Source organism: the organism of the source record quoted next, unplaced genomic scaffold (genome assembly GCF_019419815.1).
Source record: "Pyrus x bretschneideri cultivar Hongxiangsu unplaced genomic scaffold, Pyrus_bretschneideri_v1 Contig104, whole genome shotgun sequence".
Classification (NCBI taxonomy): domain Eukaryota; kingdom Viridiplantae; phylum Streptophyta; class Magnoliopsida; order Rosales; family Rosaceae; genus Pyrus; species Pyrus x bretschneideri.
Window position 1 is genome coordinate 53,071 of NW_025999396.1, and position 10,396 is coordinate 63,466.

Sequence of the window (10,396 nt, forward strand, 5' to 3'; positions counted from 1 at the left end):
CCTTGGAGTTACCTAAGGTTCTGAGATAGTATTGATCTTAAATCATAAAATTTACATGGCATGTAGGTAAAGTAATTAGGAGCTAACTATGTTCTTCGGTGGCTTGAGTGCTGATGCGGGCATGCCAATTCGCCGCCGAGTTCGGCCGGCTGAATAACTTGAATGGGTTGATGCAATGGAGCACGTTGCTAACTTATGAATCGAGCAATTTAGGCCGAGAAATGAACACTCTTGACCTTGTGTTCTAAAACCTGAGGATAAGGTTATGCAAATCATTGCGATATTCTAGATCTTGTGCACCATTCAGCAACCCCAACTATATTGGTGAAATATAAACCCACCGAATTAGTATCAAATTGTATGGACAAATATACTCAAAGAAGATAAGTGTCATAATCGTAAAAATGGTTCGTCTATCTGTCTGCCGAACTCTAAATATGATTTAAGAGTAACCAATTGTAAAATACCTTACTTCATCGAGAAGGCTGATGAAGTGGCCTCTTTCAGTGAAAGAATCAAAGATTCATTGCCGTTTGGGACTTAGGATAAATAGCCAGTCATAAGCTTAGAGAGAAACCTTGTCTATCCAGTCAATCGAGACTTTTAAGACAGACTGACTCTATAGCACTAGCCCTATCTATCCAATCACGCCATGATCTTGACACATGTCAAGGATTGACACATGACACATGAATGTACGGCGTGCAGGAAATTACGTACAAGATACAAAATATAGTGGTCCTGAATGGTTGTAATCCATTCAGTAGGCGTTCCATCCTCTCTAGAATACACTTCTGGCTATATTCGTAGGAAGTGCTAAGGAATTTTACCCCATTTTCTATAGTGGGTTCAATTTATTAATAGTTTTCTCGAATATCCTTAAGGCTCAAAAAGCATTCTTTCGAAACGAAGTCAATATAAGGATTCCCTTTATGGTAAAATTAGTACCATTGGACAACATAGGGCAGTGCCATGACTTGCAATCAAGTTGGATAAGCCTGAAAGGTTTGTTAGGAGGGTGACTAGGTATGAAGTTAGCATATATAACCAGACAGCTAACTTCCCCACAAACCATACCTAAACATGAGTTAATTGGATTCGTGACATGTATTAAATTTCGTCAATTAACTCGTATTTGAGAATAACGATGTTATCCAAACACCAAACTTAAATCTGACAACAAAAGAAATTGTTAACAAAGTAAACCAAATCTACTAAAGGGGTTCGAGCAATGTGGCATTCTATGTCAAAATTTCGCTCTTCCAAATGCGTTAGGTGTTACAAAATTAGTCTCATTGATTGACTACGGGAATGGTACTCCTCAACAAAATTGGTAGGGCACAGACAGGTGCATAACCAATAATATTTTCCTGTAAAGACATAAATAAATAATGCAGGGATGAAGATCGAGAATACTATCCCTTGTTCTTGAAGTATTAGATCTTAGGTACCAAGGATCACACTTCTGGTTTTGATGCCACCTCTTGACAGACTATCATTCTACCATATGTTGCAAAACAAACTCAAAATTGGGGTGTGAGAGAGACAGACCCAGACTTGGGTTATAAAGGTTCCAGCCAAAGCTGGAAGGGTCTGTTCAGTACGCCTTTGTCGAAGTACAGCATACATGTCAGTAGGCCCGAGCCAAAACTAGGTATTACCATTTGGTAGACTCCAGTCCGAGCTGAGTCTATACCGATTGGTACTTCCCAGTTGATCACTGGCATACATTTATCTCACATGTCTTGTAGTAATCAGATATGTGAATTTGAAAAACTTCCGCTTCTCTACACTGCGACTTCAGGAGCAATTTAAGGACATGGAAGGACAAGAAAATTTTTTCTCCAGTTAAATTTTGATCAGATATAAACTTCAAAATTGTACTTATTAATAGACGTAAAGGGTTTCAATCATGTATTGCTTCGAGCAAGAATCTTTTCATGATTGGAATGGTGTTAGAAAAAACCAGCGCCACCACTGCTGGTGGCCGTATTCTTAAATCAAGGTTAGTCTGGTGAGTCGTGGTTTAATGAAGAACCAATAGTTTCAACGAAGGGTGGAGGTCATCAATGTCTAAGGAAATCAAAACACTAGAATTTGAAATCGAAATCGAGAGAAAACCATTGAGATTCGACGAAAATCTCAACCAAAACTCGTTAGGGATGATGGTTTTTCATAGCATACCTCGACTTCAAGCGAGGGTGGTGACGATGACACAAAAATGGCTTCATGCATTCTGGGTTCTGCAACTCGGGCAGCAAAGCTCCATGACTCACGAGGTAGGGTCGGTTGGCTTTATAGCTCAACTCCAGCAGCTCAAGCTGCTAGCCTGGGTTCTGGTGGCTTAGTGCCACTGCTCGTTGGGATTTTGAAATCCCAATTTTTTTTTTCAATTCACAATATCAATGCAATTTAATTTTAAATCAAAATATCAATTCACATAATTGCAGTATTCTGAGTATAATGCATAAACGATTTATGTAGAATCTAAAATTCGTAAAACATAAAGTTGGGTCATGCATTATGGTGAAGGTTCATGCAATCAAGGCTGAAAAAATATCGAGATAAAAACCATTGTTTTGGAAGAACCTCATTGCGTGATGAATATTGTGAATGGGTTTGTAGGAGTTCTTCCTTCAAATTTCAGCTTTTCATCTGCAAAGCTTATGTCACGTTCAACACAAGAAAAATAAATTAAATCAATAAAAGTATATGAATGCAATGAAATTAAAATTGAATCAAAGAATAATAATTGAAGCGTAATACTTCCCTGATTGAAGAAGAACAAATTTATATAGTATAGCGTCAAAAGCGTGCTAATAACGTGTTGTGGTCTAAAATTAACTTGGAGGTGCGACAAAGGAAGAGAGATGGAGAATAGGCTTGAGGAATTTTGTGTATTGATTCTAGGCCTGGCAAACGGGTCGTGTTTGTCGTGTTTTGTATTGTTTTCGTATAGCACCTATTATCTTAACGGGTTGTGTTGTGTCACACCCTTTATCTTAACAGGTCGGGTCTCTTTACCCAACAGTTAAAATGACCTGACCCATTATGACCCATTAAGAAAAATATATTTTTTTCTTAAATTTGCACATACCACATTGCCACATAAATATTACTTGAAAACATAAAAACACATTTGTAGTTATGTACTACTTCTACACACCAAAATGAGAGCCTAATAAAAAAGCACTAATACACTACTAGTCTATGCCAATGAAACGCAAAGCTTACATGTGTTATGTTGATGATGTTTTTAGTAATGTTTTCCACATCAGAATTGCCTTCTGCTTAAATTAAGTATAGAAAAACCAAACGTTATAAACCATTCAAATTATGAGAAGTTTACCAAAATAATTATCAAAATAAATAAAACAATAGTACTATAAATGTATTACCTCATTTTCTAAATTTAATATGATATATATATATATATATAATATTATATATATATATATATGATTATATATGTAATTATTATAGTACTTTTAGGGGTATAAAAATATTAAATTAATATTTTGCTTATCGTGTATCGGGTTACTCATATGTATACTCAGACCAACACATTATCTTAACAGATCTTATCGAGTTACCCGATAACGACCCGGGTTGTTACCGTGTTGACTCGATAACTTGTTAATTTCTTGTCATTTTGTGTCATGTTAACCAGTCGTGTTAGAAATTGTCAGACCTAATTGATCCTCAGTCTTTGTGTCTTTATTTATAGTAATAAGAAGGAGAGAAACTTGCTCTACAAGTAATACAAAGTCTTATAGGAAAGATCTTCTAGATCCCAAAGGATTCCTAATATACAGCTACTTAGGAATTACAGAATCACAATACGTATTTGGCTTTTAATTAATTTTTAAAATTCATGGGAAATCCAATTCTTTGTTACCGCTTCGCCCAGCCCCTACGCCTACCACGAACTTGAATTCCCCCCGAATTTCATCAGTTCCAGGCTCAAGTGCCTGCTCATCCATCTTCATTCCAAACAAAAGGGGTCGCCTTCTCGGTCAACCCTTTCTAAGGGGACATCCTAATATTATACAAGAAGGTGAAGAAAAAAAAAATTCCCATGTCACAACACCAACATTTTTCATTTATAGAAATTTTACCGTATAAAGTATAATGCAGGTAGTTGATTTTATAGTAGTTTGTAGAGATAAATATGCCAGCAAATCAAATAATTGTTGTGAAGTAGTAATGATTTTCAATGCCATTAATAATTGCTAGGATTGTGTCATTCCATACTTTCATTTTCGCATACCAAAAATAGGCCTATCTACACGCAACTTTTCCCAGACAAGAGAGAAGATATCTGATAAATTGATAATTATACTTAAGATGCTCTTAGCTCTACAATTTATATAAATAAACGAAACAAATTAAATCCTTTTTTTTATAAAGTACAAATTAAACATGATGAGTTGGCAAATACAGGTGAATTATTAAGATGAAAGTTTGAGGCACTAATCATATGAATTGACTGGATATTTTACACATGCCAAAAGCTGTACCAATGTTCTTGAAACAACAATCATATTCAAATCAAAACTCCTTGAAGGAGGTACATACACGATCCTAATAACAAACACCCTCCTCCTCCTCCTCCTCCTCCTTCCACCACACACACACACACAATGAAAGCCGATCAGCTCATGGTGTGATTAGACCCTATATATATGGCCAGAGTTGGAAGCATGGCCATTGCTAACAAACAGAAGAACAAGTCTACCTATTGGATACTTGGATTTGAAGAAACCCCACCATGCATATACAGATGAATGGATGGAACCTGTCTCATTTTTCAGGGCGACCTACTGTTATTTTTTTAATTTTTTTGTCTTTTTACTTGCAGGTTGACTGAAGAAGTAAAACTTTTCGGTTATGCATGTGAAAGTGAAACCCACCACTCACATTTTGTAAGGGAATCTATTGTATATATGGTTGGATGAGGAGTTGGAATCCACTTAAAAGTAGGGTTTGATGTGAAGAAAAGAAACATGGATTTTGGAATAGGGACACTAACATGGTTCCAAGGGCCTTTAACAACCTCGGTTCCGTCTCTTTCGTACGTGGAAAGATGAAGTCCACTTGATTGATTAAAAATATGAACTCTTTGTCAAGCCTTCAATTATTGGTCATGGAAAAGAAAATTAAGACCCTTGGAGAACAATTCATAAACTAAAATAATAATTGAATTTGAAATAATTGATTCTTTATTTATGAAATATACTTGCAATACAGAATGAAACAATAAACCAATTACATACAGAAAGTAAAGTGAAACTAACTTGATTGACAGATAGAGGCTAGCGACGCTGTCATTCGAATAGTATTTTCGTCCCACTCTTGTGTTTGTGGTTCTACGATGTTTGTTCAACCAGAGTACAATTATCTAATTCTACAATCCGCACCGGATTATAGAATTTTGGCAAATTGTTTTGTGCGTTTACTCTTTGAAATTTTTGTACGGAAGAAAAAGAGAACAAAGACCATTATGTTGAAAACTAAGAATGCAAATATATAAGTTGTTTCATACCCTTCCAAATACCTGTTGATTGTATTGAAAAATACACAACTCTTTCCAAAAGTTGTGTCTCTTAATCAAAATATTTTTAATTAATATATTAATTAAAAACTTAATCCGAAATTAAAATTCATTGAGTTTGATTAATTTTAACTTCTAAGCCCCAAGCCCAAGGCCCTTTTCTTAATTAATTAATAGGGTGAAGTGCCGATTTAGTCCCTGAACTATCATCTTTGTGAAAATTAGGTTCCTGAATTATTTTCTCAGTAAAATAAGTCTCTAAATTCATTAAAATTGCTAATTTCATCCCTACTATTATATTCAAAGCTATTTTCTCCAATTTTTTTTTGTCAACTTAATTCACTTGACACACTTTAGAGTGTAATGCCGTCATTTTCTCGTCTATAAGCCCTTAACATTTCATATAGGTCGCAAATCTAACGTCTAATTTAACCTCCGAAGTTAACTTACATTATTTCTTATGAAAAGCCATCAATTTTCCCTCTAAAGTTAAAACCATACACTATTTATTTATGAAAAACTATCAATCTACTCTCTAATGTGTATCACATACAAGTAACATGACTTAAATTGATGGAAAATTGAATATAGTAGCTTTGAATATAATATTGGGGATGTAATTGGTAGATTTTCATAATTCAAGGATTGATTTTTTTGAAAAAAAAATAGTTTAGGAACCTAATTTTCACTAAGGTGATAATTCAGGGCTAAATTAGCAGTCCACCCTAATTAATATTAATTATATTATGATATAATTAACACAAGCCTAATCACACAACCAAAGGCCCAAGCCCCAATTCTCATTCCAAATGGGCCAAGTCCTAATCACTAATAAAAGGGAAAAAACTAATATAGTTAAAGCAAGTTGGGGAACATATGCTCCCCAATGTGGGACAAGGAGTGTGTTCCATTTTCAACTAAGAAATAATAAAAGACACGTTCTTTTTAGTCTCTCGTACTCCTATTTAATCTTACTCATTATTTTCATTTAATTTATTTAAGAATAAATTAGCTTCAATCTTTAACTTTCAATGTTGTTTGAATGATACCCTATGAATTGTAAAATTTTGATCGAGGTCCATTGACTTTTGTATACATCATATTTGTTGTACGCCTATTTGACTGAAGAATTATAGAGAGGTTAAGAGAGGGTTCGGCAAGCAGAGAGAGAATTGGGTGAATTCTGAGGTGTGTTTTCTCACGCCATTATTCCTTTATTTATAGTAGTATGAAAGGTTAATTCCTTACCCCAATAGGATTACAACTCTAAGAGGATAGTATCTAAAGTATAAGAAATGGTAGAATCCCATAAAGATTTCCTAAGATTTACACAATCACATTCCTAAGATAATTAGGACTGCAACACTTCCCCTTAAGTGTGTAAATGCTCAAGTAAATAGCACATCAAGTTGTCAGCGATGAAGTAAGTTCAGTTGATGAAGTCGTCGAATACGAGTCTCAAATCAACAAAAGAAAGTATAAAAGGTAAAACTTACAAAACATTGATATGGTAAAACCCAAGGTGGGATAAGAACCCATAGACTAAGGAGAAACGTGAGAAGTTGCATTAATTCAAAACTATATGTCTTCTCGATGCAAGTAGCAAGCTCACAAGGGTGTGACCAGCCCTGATAAGTGGCTCGTTAAATCCTATTAGATAGCAAAGACCTAGACGGAAAAAGCTCCTAAACGTAGGGAAAAAGAGTACATTAAGATCAAGTGAGTATACTTCTGGATACTTCCCTTGAGTTTGACCAAACTTCCAAATGAGAACTACGAGCATTGCATGTGTATAGTTAGGCATATCAATTCCTTAGACAAACTTATAGAATAGACTTCGGCACTGATGTCATGAAGAGGTCGGCAAGGTTGTCTGGGATCAGATTGCTTGACTTCAATTTCGTGATGCTTTGCTAATGTGATGTAGATGAAATATGTCTTGGCGTTGACTTCGTTGTTGTATCAGATCTTGGTCGGGTGGATACATGGGGCATAGTCTTCATGAATCGTCGTTGGAACTCAACGATGGATGAAAACAAGAAGTACTTTACATATGCTCAACAAGAGCTCTTAACCATGTCTCACATGTGATGTAGTGAATTGTGGTGAGTTTTGGAACGATTCAAAAATTTCGAAACTAAGGTCATATCGTGGACCTCCAAGATATTATAGTAACCCTAAGGGTAAAGACATAACCATTAGGGATGTGCCTTGTGCAGGTTTGATAAGTAACCTACGTCAGCATAACAAACAAGGTAAACATCATTCCAAGGATTAGGGAGTTGGATCCCTTAAGATGAATTGGGATAAGCCCAAATCCATAATACCTTTAGGGTAGCGCAAAAATGTCTTTAGTACTGATTCAATGACTGCGTGTAGACGTAATGCTGCATCTTTACCAATAGATCAACAACGAAGGAAATGTCTTGTCTAATGAAATAAGCTAAGTATAATAAAGGGCAAAGTTGAACTTAGATATGGAATTTCAGATAGGTATAATCAAATGTAATACTTTCAAGGTGTAACTCGACTGGTTGACCAAAATATCGTTAGAATAACACTTGAACTTCGGGTTAAGGCATAAACTAGTTTTCTCAAGATCCTTTATCTCAAATTCCATTTTCAGGTGCAATACAGTTTTCTTAAGCTTTTCTAGAGCCTTAGTAAGATTCATGTCAACGACGTAAACTGGAATCTAGCAATTTAGAAAATGACTTCATAATTTCACACACAAGGGCATTCATTCATATCTCTGATAGATCAAATAATCACTTAGACATGTATACCAAATTTGTTTGATTGCTTAAATCCGTAAAGTAGACCCCTTAAACGAGTTGAGAGGGTGTTTTGTGGTTCAGAACTATTTGAACCAATCCATGTAATTCTTTGAGAACTTACATGTAAATCTATGTCCCCATGGAGATACACTAACCATATTCATAATGTTGCAATCAATCATAGGGCTTTTGAGAGAACATTGCACCATATGGTGTGCATTACGTTGCATTATTTCATTCATCTCATTACACTTCCGTTCTCACTTGTAACACGACCGACTTGCCTTGGGTAGTGTAGGAACGACAGGTACAAACACACATTGTTAAGGAATTTAACCTAGATTGTGATTTCATTTGTCCAACCAGTTTTACATTGTCATTAATCAACAGAACGCAGTGTGGTATCTTTGCTTTTCATTTATGTCGGTATGTACTATATAAGTGAAAACATCACCAATAATAATCTCATTCCTATTTCATATCTTATCCAAACTAGTATACTGGACCAAGAACTTCAAGTATCAAGAGTAATCATGATTAATCTCATGAGATAGAAATAAATTGAGACAACGATCAAGTTTGGATTCATTTGTGACTTGACGTTCCTCTTCTACGAAAGTGAATCCTACAATTGAGTGATTTATCATGTTGCAGGCCAAGACATATTAATTGACTATTCACTGGTGTACCGAACCGTTCAGCAGGGGCGGCGAAACCATTGAACAGGGATAGCCAAACTGTCCAACAGAGGCGACACATCCTTTGCGGATGTTAACTCAACGTTCGTTAAGTACGTCTATCCTTACAAGCATGTTTGCAACTAGTATATGATATTATCACTTTAGCTAGATTAGAGGAATACGTCTAGAGTAACATTTTGAAAGCTAGAATGTATCATACTCGGTTATCATAATCGTGTAGTATAGGGATCAATATGAGACATAGTGGGTAATGTCCACGAAAATTTGCGCCTTTCTTCAAGAACGTTGACGTTCATATCTTCCCCTAGCGGTGGGAAGATTGTCTCATTGAAGTGAAAATTCGCAAAATAAGCAGTAAAGATATCGCTTGCTCTAAAGGGCTAGTGCAAAGGAGAATTGTAATAGACAAAGATTCTTAACCTCTATGAGGACCTATATTGGTACGTTGCGAGGTCACAACTTGGCATAGAAATTGCACACCAAAAAAATGTAAGTATGAAACGAAAAGTTCATACCTAGTAACCAATTGTAATGCCAAAAATGATTGGGTGGTGTTGGGCCTCAAGGTGCAACAACATAGCTACGTACAAGATTGCATTGCCCTATGCAGGAACCAAAAGCTTGGTGGATTCACCAAGGTTCAGACGATCAATTTAATTGCGCTTTATGATCCCTTTATGAGATTGTTTTTAAGGTGAACATTGGGAATTCAATGTTCAATCATAAACCCAAAACACATGCAACACTTATCGAAGCATCGTTGATATAAACTCTTCGGCATTATCCAGTTTTCCAGACTTTATAGGATAATTAGGGTGGTAAGCCCTGAAAATCGGCCATGAGGTTTTGCACCAATGTGTGTGGATAAACATGTGACCAATCCACAATTATTCCCTTGAATCCACTGTGAAAAAGGGTCGTTTCGTGTCCCAATTGGGATACAACCTATTAACCTCATAACAGCTTCAGGCTTCATATGTTAGAGGTGGTGCAAAGATATTCCACTCTATATCCTTCAATGGTTTCATTCATAATCATTGTTTTCTCAAATGTCCTTAAGACTCAATGACGTTTTTCCAGAATAGGGAGAATATAAGTTTTCTTGAATGGTAATTCAGTATTGTTCATACAATGAGGAGTGTGCCAATGCTTGTAATCAGGTTGGATAGACTTGGAATCGTTGTTGGGAAGGTGATTTACATATAATGTTAGTGTGCATAGTAGAACATGCATCCATACAACTAACTTTCCCTTATTCTGACATAATCACGTGTTTCACTGAATTCAGTCACACTTACAATACGTGATTCAATTAACTCATATTCAATAAAATATCAATAACATAATCCGGAATTAAAACAAAC